Source organism: Colossoma macropomum, unplaced genomic scaffold (assembly GCF_904425465.1).
Source record: "Colossoma macropomum unplaced genomic scaffold, Colossoma_macropomum, whole genome shotgun sequence".
Lineage (NCBI taxonomy): Eukaryota > Metazoa > Chordata > Actinopteri > Characiformes > Serrasalmidae > Colossoma > Colossoma macropomum.
This window is the reverse complement of record NW_023494792.1, coordinates 10,811,264-10,827,132: the sequence shown is the minus strand read 5'-3', so window position 1 is coordinate 10,827,132 and position 15,869 is coordinate 10,811,264.

Below are 15,869 nucleotides of genomic sequence, written 5' to 3'. Positions count from 1 at the left end.
AGAAATTATTTTTGAAGAAATACTTTTACTTTAAGTGCCTTTATAAGCATGTACTTTTGTACTTCTACTTGAGTAAAAATGTAAGTCTTTTTATAATTTTTTTTTATTAGATTATTAGGACTTTTACTTAAGTAAGGGACCTCTGACCGAGAACATGGTCGTCGAAATCATAAAAAACACGCAGTTACAGTTACCTTATGCAGAATGATACCACATATTGCACTGAGCTACAAGTGGCTCTACTTACTCACAATGGCTGCCCCTCCATTCACCTATGTGGAGAAGTTAAGTCATACCATGTTCTAAACCACCTCTATGTGTTTGCTTGAAACAAATGAAGATCTGAATGCAATTTGAAAAAGTTGAGAGATGTTTTTGGGCGTGTATTTACCAAGATGACAGTGACAGTCTGGTTCCAGTGTTTGTGAGCAATGTTAGATTAGCATCTCCCGTTGTAAACTGAAGAAGCACATGTCAGATATCAAACATGTCTTGGCTGATTGACTGCATCTGGGGTGCTAAATTATGTTAATTTGATTTTTTGGCATAAGGAGATCCTTTGACTTTCAGGCCCGAAACATACTTCTACCAGAAAGACTTCAGAAACAAAAAAATTTGTCTAAGTTAAAGTCCTTGCTGCGGGCCCTGTCATTGGCCCAGGTCTTAGAACATGTAGACCCTCGCAAATCCTGCTGTATAGGGACAGCAGGGGGCAGAGCCTACCCCTGAGCAACAGGGCAGGGACAAACTGGTGGTGGTGGGGAGGAAGCAGGGGACAACGAAATGTCAGCATCTGAAAGCAGCAAAGCAGACGTGTAAGTCGAGTCATTTTAAAGACAGGTGGAAGCTGTGATTGGTCAGGGTAATGAGTGACGTTGCATTGGAGTCTCCCTGGCAGAACTTGCGATAAGCCTTTCATTTCACGCAAGAATGCGAATGCAGACGCTTTGAGCTATACAGGTGGGGTTTCGCGTGCAGTTGCGCTAAAAAATGTGTCACAACACGTTTCATAAACACAACGCAAGCGTGAGCTGCATTCTGAGCGTTACAGCAGGAGGCGCTATAATGACAGCCATGCCTGTCCAAGTGGTCTTGTACTGCCAGCGTTCTTTCTCAACTGCCACAACAGATGAGCAGTTGAGTCTGACATACATAAACATAACAAATATAATGTACATTATCGCCTTTCCATTCCAGCAGAAGAGATAAAGCAGCTCACTTTCCTCTACTTGTCCACGTTTATCTGTTGACTGTTGAAATAACAGTAGATCCCTCTCTGATTTGTCCTCTATTGCCCCCTTCAGTACTGAGTGTTTTAACTGCCACAGTAACATAAGAGCGCATGGTGAGTTTGTACAGAAGGACTGAGCGTTTGCAATGCGTTGGCATTCTCCGGCTTGCGTTCACATACTTGTGTTGAGTATGTGTCTTGCCTTAGTCAGCCTGACAATGTGGTGCTTAAATCCAACTACCAGGACATTTTAGCTGTAATGTTAGAATTACACACTGCACAGTGTCATCATCTTCTTCATTTAAAAGTCAGCGTAGTTGATATAGATATATGTGTCTGTGTGAAATATGTAAACCAGAGTAATCTCTTGATAATCCAATCTGCCCAAAGACTTGGGAGGTACATTCATAAGTCTCTGGCAACTGCCTATTTCTTTTGAACTTTTTTTTTAAAAGCTTTTTCGAGCTCCCAGGAGCCTGGGGTGAACAGAAGGGCCGTGAGCTGAGAAGAGAGGAAGAGGCAGAGATAATGATGTTTACTTTATCATTTAGGGAGGTTTAGGGAGTTTAGTCCATAAAATAGTGGAGAGAGAGAGAGGGAGAGAGAGAGAGAGAGAGAGAGAGAGAGACAGAGATGTTTCTTTTAAACCCACTTCATCCATCAGATTAGTGCTGTGCTACAGAGCAGAGCCCAGGGAGACGGCGTCCTCACATAAAGCACTTAAAATCAGCCCCTGCAACAGGTGGGTTTAATTGAAAATGGAGCTTTCTTAATGTCTAAGCTCAGCTTCCAGCTTCTCCTCTGTTAATGCTGATCCACAGAGAGACTATTCTCAGAGACACACTTAAGCCTCTATTTCCTGTTTACTTCTGATGATGGACCTTTAAATGACAGAAATCTGTGAAAAGATTACACAGAGCTGGAGGAGATCATCTGTACATCATGCCAGTATGACATAACTGATGTATCTTGTATTATTCTTGTGTTTGTTCATGTGGAATGGAATTATACCAGAAGAGAGAAAGAGACAGATACAGATAGAGGGAGAAAGAGAAAGAAGGAGAGAATGAAAGGAAAAAAGAGATAAAATGTTAGAGAGGAAGAAGATGAGAATAGGAGAAATAAAGGAGGAAAAGAGAGAGAATAGGATAGAGAGACACACAGAGAAAGAGAAATAACAACAGAAAAGGAAAAAAGAGAGAGAAACAGAAATCAGAGAGAAATATAGAGAGAGGAATATAAAAAGAGAGAAAAAGAAAGGAAGAGGGACAAAAGGATAGAAATAGAAAAGGAAGAACAGATAAAGGAGAGAAAGAAAGAAAGAAGGACAGAAAGAGAGGGAGAACAGAAGGAAGAGAGAAAGACAGTTACAGATAGAGGGAGAAAGAGAAAGAAGGACAAAAAGAAAGGAAAAAGTGATAAAAAGATAGAGAGAAAGAAATAACAGAGAGAAGGAGAAATAAGAGACAGAGAAAGAGAAAGAAAGAGAAAGGAAGAAGAGAGAGGAAAACGAGAAACAGATATCAGAGAGAAATGCTGAGAAAAAGAAAGAGAGGACAGGATAGAGAGACAAAGAGAAGTAGAAATAAAGAGAAAAAAGGGAAAAGAAAGAGAAACAGAAAGAAAAATATTGAGAGAGAAATAGAAAAAGAGAAAAAGGAAGAGAAAAAAATGATAGAAATAGAATAAGGAACAGATAAAGGCAGGAAAGAAAGAAAGAGTGAGAACAGAAGGAAGAGAGAAAGTGACAGTTACAGAGAGAGGTAGAAAGAAAGAAGGGGAGAAAGAAAAAGGAAAAGAGACAAAAGGATAGAGAGAAAGAAGGTGGGAGAAAGAGAGAACAAAATAAAAGAGGATAGGAGAAAAAAGGGAGAGAATAGGATAGAGAGAGAGAAGGAGAAACAGAAATAAGAAAAAAGAGAGAGAAAGATAGAGAGAAAACAGAAGGGGAGGAGAGAAAGAGACATACAGATAGAGGGAGAGAAAGAAAGACAAAACAAGTGATAAAATGATAGAAAGATGGAGAGATAGAAAGAAAGAAAGAGAGAAACTGAGAAAAGTGAGAGAGAGACACAGAGAAAGAGAAAGAAAGAGAGAAATGGAGAGAGAAATGGAGAGAGAGAGAGAGAGAGAGAGAGAGAGAGAGAGAGAGAGAGCACACCAAACAGAGATATCCAGCTGTCTGTCAGAGCTGTTTCCTGCTGGTGATTTATGGGCGTGAGCTGTGAGGAATGGTCAGGCGGAAGTTTTGGAGGAATGGTATTCTGTCTTTGTCTTCAAGCCGCATGACTGCTCTTCACTCGAGCTGTGTGTACACTCTCCATCTTACACGATGGACAAAGAGAGATGAAGGACGGGGAACTGGAGCTGGCCATTATCTTCAGCAGGGCTTTATGCACGCTGCTGTTGTTGCTGGATTTTTGCCACGCGAAAAATGGGGCAACTGTTGATGGAAGCCGTCACATAAAAAAAAGATCCTTATGAAACCCCTGTGTAAGAAACAGTCACCTTGGGTGTCTGAGCAGAAATCTACTAATGACAAGCGCATCGTTACTGCCTGAGGTGTTTCCAGTATCAGCACATACGCAGAGACACACATACATACACAAATACATGAAGAAGGGCTCATCTATGGTGCATCTTTTCAGCTTCGTTGGCTGGCTAATCTGTTTCCTTGAAAGCTAGCTGCGAGTCCATTCAGGCATGTTGATAAAAGGTGCCTTATTGTGCTTTGTGTATTATGGAAGCTGAGCTTGCGTAAAAACCTGCGCTATCAGCCTCGTTCCGTGGCAACTGCGTGCGATCCAGGTACTCCCATCTAAGCCAGAGATTATTTAGGTCGTGCTCATTGCTGTGACTCACTTGTGCTAATTCACCACATCTCTCCGTGCTAGAGAGGGGAAAATAGAACCATACACATTAAAAATGAAAGGGCCCTCGGAAGCAGTCGCACTACAGCGCTTTTCTTTATACCAGTCATAAAAATGTGGAGCAGCAAGGTAGGCCTGCAAAACAGAAAAGCCCTAAACTAGGCTGAGCTGAGCTACACACTCCCTGGCACAGCGCTCAGCGAATGAATAATTCCTCTGTGCTTGTTCATAAATAGCAGGTTGCACTCTATACCCCTTTCAAGAACATGTCCCGCTCTTCCATTTCCCCCTAATCTGGCCTTCCTGTTTGGGCTTTATTCCTGTGTTCCGCTTTAGCTCCGAGGGCCTTGTAGAGAGGATTTTATCACATTGATCTGAACAGACCATCAAGTGTGTGTGCGCGCGTGTGTGTGTATGTGTGTGTGTGTGCATGTTGTGCTATCTGCTCTGTGTGTGTGTTCTGCTCTTTTTCATGTTTATTTGTTTGTTTTTGTACATTTTCAGGACAAAAATGTCCGAAGTTTATAAAGCTATATGTTCAATTAAAAAATAAAACTAAAAGAGATAAAGCATTTCTTCTTGGTTATGAGTAGCTTTAGACATCAAAATTTCTTATGACATCTACACTACTGTGCAAAAGTCAGAGACCACCCCTCATTTATTAAAATTCCAGTCAAAATGGCCACTAAGCACAAATGATTCATTCTGCAGCTTAATAAAAAAGCAGAAAACATGTATTTAACAGAAATTTGCACAAAACCCTCAACAACTAAATATAAGTACTTTTAAATATTTATCGTGTTCACTCTTTGTCTTTATAGCAGCTTGGATTCTTTTTGGGAGATCTGCAGTAATATTTTCCACACCTCCAAAATTCAGTCTCGGAAATTGGTTGCATTTTCTAATCCCAAACACATTCAGTGATGTTGAGGTCTGGACTCTGGGGTGGTCAGCCCATTGTTCTGAGAACACAAGCAACTTCTGTCTTTGACCTGCAAATTTTCTTCCTTTTTGTCTGTCTCAGTAAAGGCTTCTTGACAGCTACACATCCTGTCAGACTCATAGTGCTGAGTTAGCTTCTCACAGTGGAAGGATGGACAGAAACAATTTTTTCAGCTTTGAAGTAAGAGTGGAGCTTGATTTTCTCCTCTCTCTCAAAGATGAAAGCTTTAGGGCTGTTTATCTGATTGTGACAGTTCTGGTGGTCTACAAGGTCCAGTTTTCTACTGTATCTTTTAAAAATTTTTTGAGCTCTACTTTTGGAAACTCTTATGTTTTTACTTTTTTATCTTATAATTTTTTTACACTACTTTTTTATCTTATATTTAATCTCCTTAGAAAAACTGTCTGAAAAATTTAAAACTTGCAGTTAATGCTTTGTACTTAATAGTTTTGACTAGAAATGAAATAAATGATGGGTGGCCTCTGACTTTAACACAGTACTGTAATTATTAATTATATGTATTATACATATGGCATACATGTATGACCTCATGTCCTGACAAGGTACAAAAACAAATGTGCATGTGTGTGTGCGCGCATAGGTCTCATCCTAACTCATATTAAAGAGTTCCGCAGCCCACTGCAGCTCAGCCTGCTCCCTCCCTGTAGCCGCTCTTCAGGCCCATGAGGGGGAAAGGTAATATTATTAGTGGGTATCTGGAAAGGTTAGCTCGTTAGGGAGAGAGATATAAATATAATTGGGGAAAGCTGTGTTATTAGTGTAATAGGCAGCAGCTAAAGGGCAGAGTGAGTGTCCCTGTAGGCCCTGTAAATGCTGCAGCCGTTCTTATTATGTCCAGAAGAGCGGAATTATCCAGCATCTTATCAAAGCTGCTGGGTTTGGAGTGTTTAATGGCCAAATGGTGCCCATCAGGAAGTGCTGCAGGTGTCATGTGCTTGGCATGGATTGTAGAGCTCAAAACAGACTGCCAGAAGAATCAGATTTATCACATTGATTCTACTGAACTGTGCTAACTGGGGCAGCGGCACAGTGGTTAAGAGTGTCAAGCTCCGGGCCAGCGGCTCTAAACACAGAGGCATGAATCCCAGTGCGGCCTGCGGCCAACGGCAGTCAGCACCAGAGCAGCTGTGAACGAGTCAACAGCGCGAGTGCCCTTCAGCAAGTGCTTTTCGTCTGCTATATTATCACCATGTGCTCTGACCTCTACCTCTACATGCTAAAAGAATGGTTTGGTGAAAAATTCACATTTACACCATTTTCCTCTTGCAGGTGCATTTGGTGTCCCAAGTCTGTGTCTGAGCTACGAGACTAATGTAGCTAATGAGTTATTGATGCTTATAGTCAGTGTTGGGCAGAATAGTTTGAAAACGTAGTGGTGGCTGAATGCTGAACACATTGTCCTAAATAGTAATGTATTCCAGTGTATTATAATACATCAAGAATATTGCAACGGCTGTTAAATGAAGAATAGAGTGAAGCCATAACTATGCTCTGAGAACAGCCCTTTTTTCAAACTTAGCAGGCAGAAAGGCACATACATTACACAGAACCTGGGGGGAAGGTCACTACCAGCCACACACTGAACACCACTGGTGACCCCCCCAAACACAGAAACACCCACACCCCCAACACAGAACATCCCACATACATATAACTTCACTCAACATAAACAACGTAAACAGTACCTCTTTTAACTGGGGCACATGCCTCCCATGAGCCTCTTACCAGCATGCCAGCTCCTGGTTGGCTGAGCGCCCCGTGGCTGTTGCCACAATATTAAAGAATTCAGAAGATGAATATGTTTAGAGTACAGCTGTAGAGCACATGAGAATGTCACTGTAATCAACTATAATTTTTATTTGATTCATATGGTTTTTTGCTGGCAGTTTTCTACATGTAATTGTTCTGTTAATAACTTTCAAACAAATATTGACAAATATTATTTATCTTTTATATATATCACTTTCACCTGAATGAAATTTTAAAGTTTTTTTTGTATTATTTTTTGCTCTCATCGCTTGCTTCAGTCTAATGCTGCTCCCACAGTCCCCTGAGCAGGACTGCCGTCTGTCTTAACAACCAAGCAGTGCAGCACTTTTTGGCAAATGCTTTAGGGGACCCACATAAAAGCAATATACCGTATGTTTTGTGTTTTGTGATTTGGCACAAGCGGTCTAAATTTAAATGTGAAAAACTGTACTGAATATAATTTTTATTCAGATGTTAAACAACCCAGTTAGGTACTGTTTTTCACTTTAACTGTTGTTTTTCTTTTCAGGTAAAGTAGGAAAGTGCTCAATTCAGTCATGGTTTAAAACAGCTTAATAATGCTGAGATAAATAACTTTCTCATCACTTTGATTTGTCCGTCTACTCATGCTTTAGCAGGAAGTTGGTTAATAAATAAGCACAGACAGAGTTTCTTTCAACATGTACTTTTTATTATTTAGATGGTAAGTCTTCTAAATGTATTCTTCCAAATTTTTCAAGGCAACTGTCTTCTGAATACTGCCATTGCAGAATGTAATGTGGACTGAATACAGACACTTACTTTCTGCGTACATACTCTCAACACTTTCCTTTATATGCCAACCCTGCTCATAGCTGTGAGTTAGCATTGTACAAACTGTGTGCCTGAATCATCACACACTTGCCTCAAACCACGTTGACATGTTACATAATCTAAAATAGACTTGCTTTTGTAGTTTGTGACACTGTATGACATAATGGTTTCTATTGAAAAGAGGAGCAGTACAGACATAATTCAGGCTTCACAGTGGCTATATTTATGGTTTTAGCTGTGTAGTGTACTTTTGTCCATTTCTACAGATAACAGCACACAATTCACATACTACATTAACAGGTGAGATGATGGTACAGCAATACATCTACATTTGGGGCTATGTAACTATGTATCAACTCCATCGCATTAACTGCAATCTGAACCGTGAGGTCTCCTCCTTCTCTTGGGCTGAAACAGTCTTTCACTGTTGGTTTATCAACAACACCCAGCCTTGTCAAGCAGAATTCTCTGCCACATGTTCAGTTAAAGTCTCTCTTCAGGTCAAGTATGAATACATAATGAGCTTTACAAGTGTATGCTTAAACATATTGGTTCATACAAGATTTCAAGTTTGTTGCACAATCTATGTGAGGATAGACACTTTTTTAACAGCATACCTTCTAGGCACTTCGATGCCGATCAGGTTGCCGTGGAGATGGTACTATCATCGTGGACATGATACTATCGCCCAGGCGATGGCGCTATCTCAGGCACCCATCGCTCTTAGTAGCTTCAGTAATCAAATGAAAAATATGCACTTTGTGGCTCTGCAAGATTAGGACCTTCAAATGAAAGGTTCTTAGAGCAAGAGTGAGAGCGGGAGTGGGAGAGAGTCAAAGAGAGAGCGAGAGAGAGAGAGAGAGAGAGAGAGAGAGAGAGAAAGGATGCAGGTAAGATTGCCAAGTCCCGTAATCAATCTTCAGGACCTTGAATAGATGCATGCAGACAGCGCCCATGGATGTGTATGCATTTTCCTAATAGAATTCACTGATTACAGAGTTACTTGCTTGCATGAACGTTCACAACTCACAGAATAAAGCCTTTTAGTATGTCACACAAGGTCACTGGGGCTTCTGACAGTTATTTGATATAATCATGATTTTTAGGAAATTATCCAGTGCATTGCAAAATCTCAAAGTTCTCAGTTAGTCAGGGTCAAACCTGTGCTGTGATGTGTGGAGCTGTTAGCCTGCTAGCTAAGCTTGTGCTAGCACCACAACCAGCTTCTCACTGCAGTCCTAGTTAGCAGCACTGTGTAACATTTTGCAATTGTTGTTAGACTGGAATTGATGGAACATGATTGGAATTGGTAGATTTTTGCTGTTACACCTATAGCAAAATGTTATAGCATACTTACACGTAACTCATTGTGCTAAATAGCCAATGGATTCTTATGTTCAATGTACCTGATTCCTATTATATAGATAGACAAACCTTTTGTCATTAAAAAAATAATAATTTCTCATTGTAGGAAATAATGTGTTTTATGTCAATTTGGCAGCAAAAAAAATTGGAATCATCCATTAAAATTCATGATCGTTGCATCCATAGTTAAACATTTAGTGAGGAATGGATTGAAATTACTTAATCATTTGATGGCCATGTTGGACTGGACTGCTTTTGGGCTTGAAATGACACAGATGAAGCAATAAAAAAGTTAGATAAATGTAGAGCCAGCTAATGAATACCTACAGCATTAAACCATTCCACCTGTGCAACATGTTAACATTTCTTTTAAAGACTTATACATTATACCTATTTCTGGGATGGAATAAAGCTTGTAGCTTTTTTTTTTTTTACTGTATGTAACACATTTTAGCAAACAAGCAACAAAGTGTATATACTTGTCATTAAACTATTACTGATAGACATGATATCCACTGTTATAAGAATTTAAACGTTGTATTTGTGAGCTATAAGTAAGAAATATTTTAGACTAAAGATACGTTTATTTATAGGATTTGTCATTTGTAATGCATAAGGCAAGATGACACTGAGTTACTTTGGCACTGACTGTGTAACATATCATGCACAAAACGGTACATAACATCAACAATTCATAATGCATAACAAGCTTAGCTATAAAATGTAATGTGTTTATATAAATTTTGTAGCTATTGTGGTATCTATGTGGTACTATGTTTTATAAAACATTATGAATGCATTACAGCATGTTATGAATTTTTTTTATCAATTCTTAAAGACATGGTATTCATAAATTGTGTTACCCAAACTTTTTTTTTTAATTTTATATTTGAAAATTGGACGAAAATGTTATTTTGGCCAAAATGCACACATATTGTTCTTTATTAATTATTATTATAATGAATTACAAAGACTGATGTAGTCTCATAGCCATCTTTGGATGTACTCATGAATTTTTGTGTGACACATTCACTCACACACATGGAACATGCCCTGTCCCACAAACACACATACTCCACTACACAAATGGCCATCAGTGAAATTAGCATTGAGGACTGCAGCATTGTTTATGACCTTCAGTGTGACATTGCTCCTCCACCCCCCACACAGGACACCATGCCCCACAGTAAACACAGAGCCATCAGTCCATCCAGCCCAGCTCTCTTATAAAGCACAGCTAGAGGAGGAGCATTTATTATGAACATAAAGCATGCGTCTCGCCTCACCTCACCTATTTACCCGCACTTCTGCCTCTACTTCAATTACATTAGACTCCATCCGTTCACTCAGACACCTCTCTTTATTACTCGCATAAAAGAACTGATAGCAAGTCGAAGAAATGATCAGTGCTAGGCTGCATAAATGATAACTAGGGCCGTAAACATCATGATAAATGCATGGGTCATATATTAGGCCTTCCACATGGTGTATTAAGTGAGTAAAGAGAATTGACGGATAGGTGATGATGAAATGAGAATGGAATTGCTGGCATGTCATTTTGAGGTGTATGTGTGTGTGTTAATGCTTGTTAGTGATTTTAATTGCATTCTTGATGTCGGTTTAAACTACCTGTATTCTGAAAGGGGCTAATTATGATCTTATTAAAAGTCCTTTTATCCTGTATGAAACTAAAGATTGAGGGTAGAGGCAATGTGACCAATCATACTAAATTATGTCACATTATATCACAATATGTTTTAATGTGCATGTTGTGGATATCATCATCAGTTAAAGAAAACTGACCAACTGCGTGTTTCATTGCAAGGAGAGCATAATTAATCCTGTCTAACACAAAAATGCAGATATTTCATCTATTTAATCTAACGTATGTAGTCTGTGGCTGTTTGATCTGCTCTTCTCTGTTGTATACTTTCATGTAGTTTGTTGCAAACTACAACCCCATTTCCATAAAAGTTGGGTCGCTGTGCAAAATGTAAATACAAACAAAATGCAATGATGTGCAGATGATTTAAACCCTATATTTCATTGAAAATAGTACAAAGACAACATATCAAATGTTGAAACTGAGATATTTTTATTGATTATTGAAAAATATTTGCCCATTTTGAATTTGATGCCAACAACATGTTCCAAAAAAGTTGGAACAAGGGCTACAAAAGGCTGGTAAAGTTGTGTAATTCTAAAAAAAAACACCTGGTGGTTAATTGGCAACAGGTCAGTAACATGATTGGGTATGAAAAGAGCATCTCAGAGAGGCTGAGTCTTTCAGAAGTAAAGATGAGGAGGGGTTCACCACTCTGTGAAAGACTGCACGAGCAAATAGTGCAACAATTCAAGAATGATGTTTCTCAACATAAAACAGCAGAACTTTTGCTTTTTATCATCTACAGTACATAATAACATTAAAGGATTCAGAGAAACTGGAGAAAAAAAGGGCAAGGCAAAAAAACAGTATTTGTTGGCCGTGATCTTTGGCACTGCATTAAAAACAGACATGATTCTGTGGTGGAAATCACTGCATGGGCTCAGGAACACTTTTCAAAACCATTGTCTGTGAACACAGTTTGTCGCTGCATCTACAAATGCTAGTTAAACTCTAAAATGCAAAGAAGAAATCATATATAAACGGGATCCAGAAATGCTGCCACCTTCTCTGGGCCCAAACTAATTTAAAATGGACTGAGTGGAAGTGAAAAGTGTTCTGTGGTCCAATGAATCAACATTTGAAATCCTTTTTGGAAATCATGAACACTGTGTCCTCTGGGCTAAAGACCACTCAGCTTGTTATCAGTGCACAGTTCAGAAGCCAGTATTCATGATGGTATAGGGGTGTATTAGTGCACATGGCATGAGTGACATGCACATCTGTGAAGACACCATTAATGCTGAATGATATATACATGATTTGGCAACATATGCTGCCATCCAGACTGAGTCTTTTTCAGGGAAGGCCTTGATTATTTCAGCAAGACAATGTCAAACCATATTCTGCATGTATTACAACAGCATTGCTCCGTATTAAAAGAGTCCGGGTGCTAAACTGGCATGCCTGCAGTCCAGACCTGTCACCACTGATAACATTTGGTGCATTATGAAATGAAAAATACAACAAAAGAAACCCAGAACTTTTGAGCAGCTGAAATCCTGTACCAAACAAGAATGGGAAAACATTTCACTTTCCAAACTACAGCAGTGTCTCCTCAGTTCACAAACACTTACAGAGATTTTTTTAAAAGAAGAGGTGATGAAACACAGTGGTAAACATGCCCCCGTCCCAAATTTTTTGGAATGTGTTGTTGGCAACAAATTCAAAAAGGGCATGTATTTTTCAAAAAACAACAAAATTTCTCAGTTTCAACATTTGAAATGCTGTCTTTGTAGTATTTTCCTTTAAAAGTATGATTTACATGAATTGCATTTCATTGCATTCTATTTTTATTTACATTCTACACAGCCTCCCAACTTTATTGGAGATGGTGTTGTACATTTTTTAACAAGCAAACACTTACTACTTACCAATCTGAACTGCGCTCTGAATGAGTATCTTTTATACAGTGATAGAAAACATGGTAGCCCACAGAAAGCTCTGATTATATGCTGGGACGTGTTTCACTATGGCCATGTGACATAACTCCTCTGGAGGCAGATTTAAACATGTTTAAGGGGGCATCTCCAAATTTTCAACATAAACTTCCAGCAAGGTTAATGTGATTTAGTGCAGAACATGATGTGAAAAGCTGAATAACAATAATGACTATGGGTTTATTTTGTCTGTTCCATCTCACAGAACCTCAGAAAAACTAAATATCATGATGCATATTATGTATTGAGAATTTATTTTAAGTATTATGATGTTTTGCTATATTATCCACTCCTAGTTTCAAGTTATTTTCATAGTAATGGTTGCTGAAGCTAAGGAAGAGTGGGCTGTATGACCACTGAGGAAAATGTCTTCTTGGTTTAACTTGTGGCTTCTGTTTTCATATGCAGAGTTATCCTTCTTTGATGTAAGATGCTTGCAGGTGGAACTAAACAGCAACCCCCCCAGTAGTGGCACAACAAGCCACAATCCCCAGAGCAGGCCAGTCCAGTTCTCTCTCAGTCTCAGAGAAATCAAACTGTTGCCCCTGGAACACATGTCTTTTCATCTCCTGGGATTTTCTCTCCAATACTGCCTCTTGTTACCACCTCAGGTATGCACATACACACACACACACACACTGTGACATAACCTCACTCTTCCTCACCTGGGGATAAAGGCCTGACCTTGAGCAATGGATTGCTCATGTTATGTAAGGCAACAGTGAGAAAGGTAAAAATATGCTCTGTCTACAAAGCCTGGGATTGGCAAAAATACAGTACTGTGTAAGAGATGAGAAGTCAAAGAACATCCTTCATTTATTTAATTAAGTCAAATTCTTTTTCCCTCAAAACAAAAGTTAGTAAATAAAGTAAATAAAAGATATAGACAAAAGGGAATCCTAAAAACAAAAGAACATTTGCCAATCAAACAAAGAAGCTGCTGGTGTCTTCAGAACAATGGGCTGACCACCCAAGAGTCCAGACCTCAACATTACTGAATGTGTTTGAGATTATTTGAATTGTGAGAAGCAATAAATGCAACCATCATCTAAGACTGAACTTTGGAGGTGTGAAAAAATACCCCTGCAGATTTGTTTGAAAAGCTGAAAGTAAGTCTCCTGAAAAGAATGGAAGATGTAATAAAGGTAAAGCGTGGAAACAGTAAATACTTAAAGATTCAATATTATATTTAGTTGTTGAGGCTTCTGTATAATTTTCTTTTAAATATATGATTTCTGCTTTTTCCACTGAAAAATGTTCTCAGACTTTTGCACAAATCTAGGACATGAAGGCATCTTACCACAGTGTGTGTGGGTTTGTATTAGTCTCTTCAAGGGGACATTATACTTTTTACACACCTACTCCATGGGGACAAGGGACATGTGTGTAATCTGCTCTATGCATGGTGTGAGTGGGTGTCTCATATCTCTGTCTGTTTTAAACAGTTATTAGTTATTTATTTATATGGATATCTTGGGCCAAACTGTATCTGTAGGGTGCTCCTGGATGTTGGCCTTGCATGCTGTTAGCCAACTGTGTGTGTGCTGATTGAATTACATGCAGTGCAGCTTCACTCAGTCGCATTATTGTAAAGCAAACAGAGGCTGGATGCAGAGTAATAAAAAGAGTTGAAGACAGGAGAGAAGTGATTCAGCCCAGCATTGCAATGCAACTCCAGTGTATTATTAATGTCTGACAAATTATGGCTATTGTCCAGTGGCACCTTTCTATCTGAAAACATTAAAAATGCACACATAGAGTGTGAGAAGACACATTGCCCATTCTGACAAACACTGGCACACACTTGGATGACACCAGGAGAGCAGAAATAAATGAGGACAGTGACAAGAGTGCCTGCACACACACATATATATTTCACTGTGGAAACAACACCTTGTACCTGTGATATATGTCACTGTCACTGCAAAACCTCATATTTCTGAAAGGATAACTTTATGAGAGGATGAAAGGATGTTCTTCAATGCACACACTGGAAGCAAACATTATTGAGAAGTTTGTATTTTGTCAGAAACAAAGCACTGAAAGAGCTCTTTTGAGACTAATAAATGGCATAGTACCTCGATGATTTGGACTACTCTATGTTTTTTTTTATATTACTTATCCACAGAAAATTATCAGTCTATTGGTGATGTATTCTAATCCCGATCTCACCTGTAGGGTGTCCCAAGTGTCTACTCAAAGCCCTATTTTATTTTTACTTTACATGTTTTTTGTTTGTTTTTTAGTTTTAATATTGTTCTTTGTTATGCAAATGTCTCACAGTTGTGTCACTCTATAAAACACAATCTGAGTGTATTGTAGCCATTAAGGACTGGATGCCTTGAAACTTCATTAAGTTAAATAAAGACAGAGGTTCTAGTTTCTGGCTCTGACAGTTCCTGGGTCTAGGGATTTGCAGGTAGCTCTTAGTCACTGGCATAGAAACATTATTCAATGCATGCCAAGAAAGCTGTTTAATCCTGTTTTTATCCAGCTAAAAAATAATGCTAATGTTAGACGCCTTGTCCTTTCAGTAAACAGAGAGGATTACTGATGCAATTGCGTCATCATGCTTGGACCATAATCATGTCTTATTCACCTGCCTTTAACACAGGGCTCAGGCTCAGCTTCAATTAGTCTAAAATGCAGCTGCTTGTGTTCTTAAGATGTAGGTAATACAATCGCTCTGTACTTGCCTCTCTTCAGTGACTACCAGTGAAATTTAGAAGTGATCTTAAAGTACAGGTATTTTAGGGTATCTTTATATTATTTTATACTGTTTTTTTTCTCATATTTTAATACTTTATTGCAAAGCACTTTGTAATTTTGGTTTGGAAAATTGCCATTTAAATAAAATTACTTATCTACTTACTAAAGGGCAGCTGAAATAAAAGTATCTGAAAAAAAAATCAAAGTGATATCACAGCAACAAATACATATATATGCATACTTTTGTGGGGAGAGAAGTGGAAACATCAGTGAGGATGTTAGTTGTTTCTGTTACTGTTTTATTATGATCCTTTGAAGAGTGATGTGCCTCATCTGGGAAAGGAGAGGGAGAGAGAGAGAGAGAGAGAGAGAGAGAGAGAGAGCCACAGAGGGAAGGGGTGGGGGTAGAGGGAGAGGCACACACTCGGAATGAGATCAAAGGCAAACACCTTTATTGGTGGTCTCCATAATTCAGCAGCTATTGCTGGGGTCAGAGTGCTGCTTTGAGCTTCAGCCGTACAGATGAATGTTTAATGCAGCCCTGCCACAGAATAATGAGTAGAAC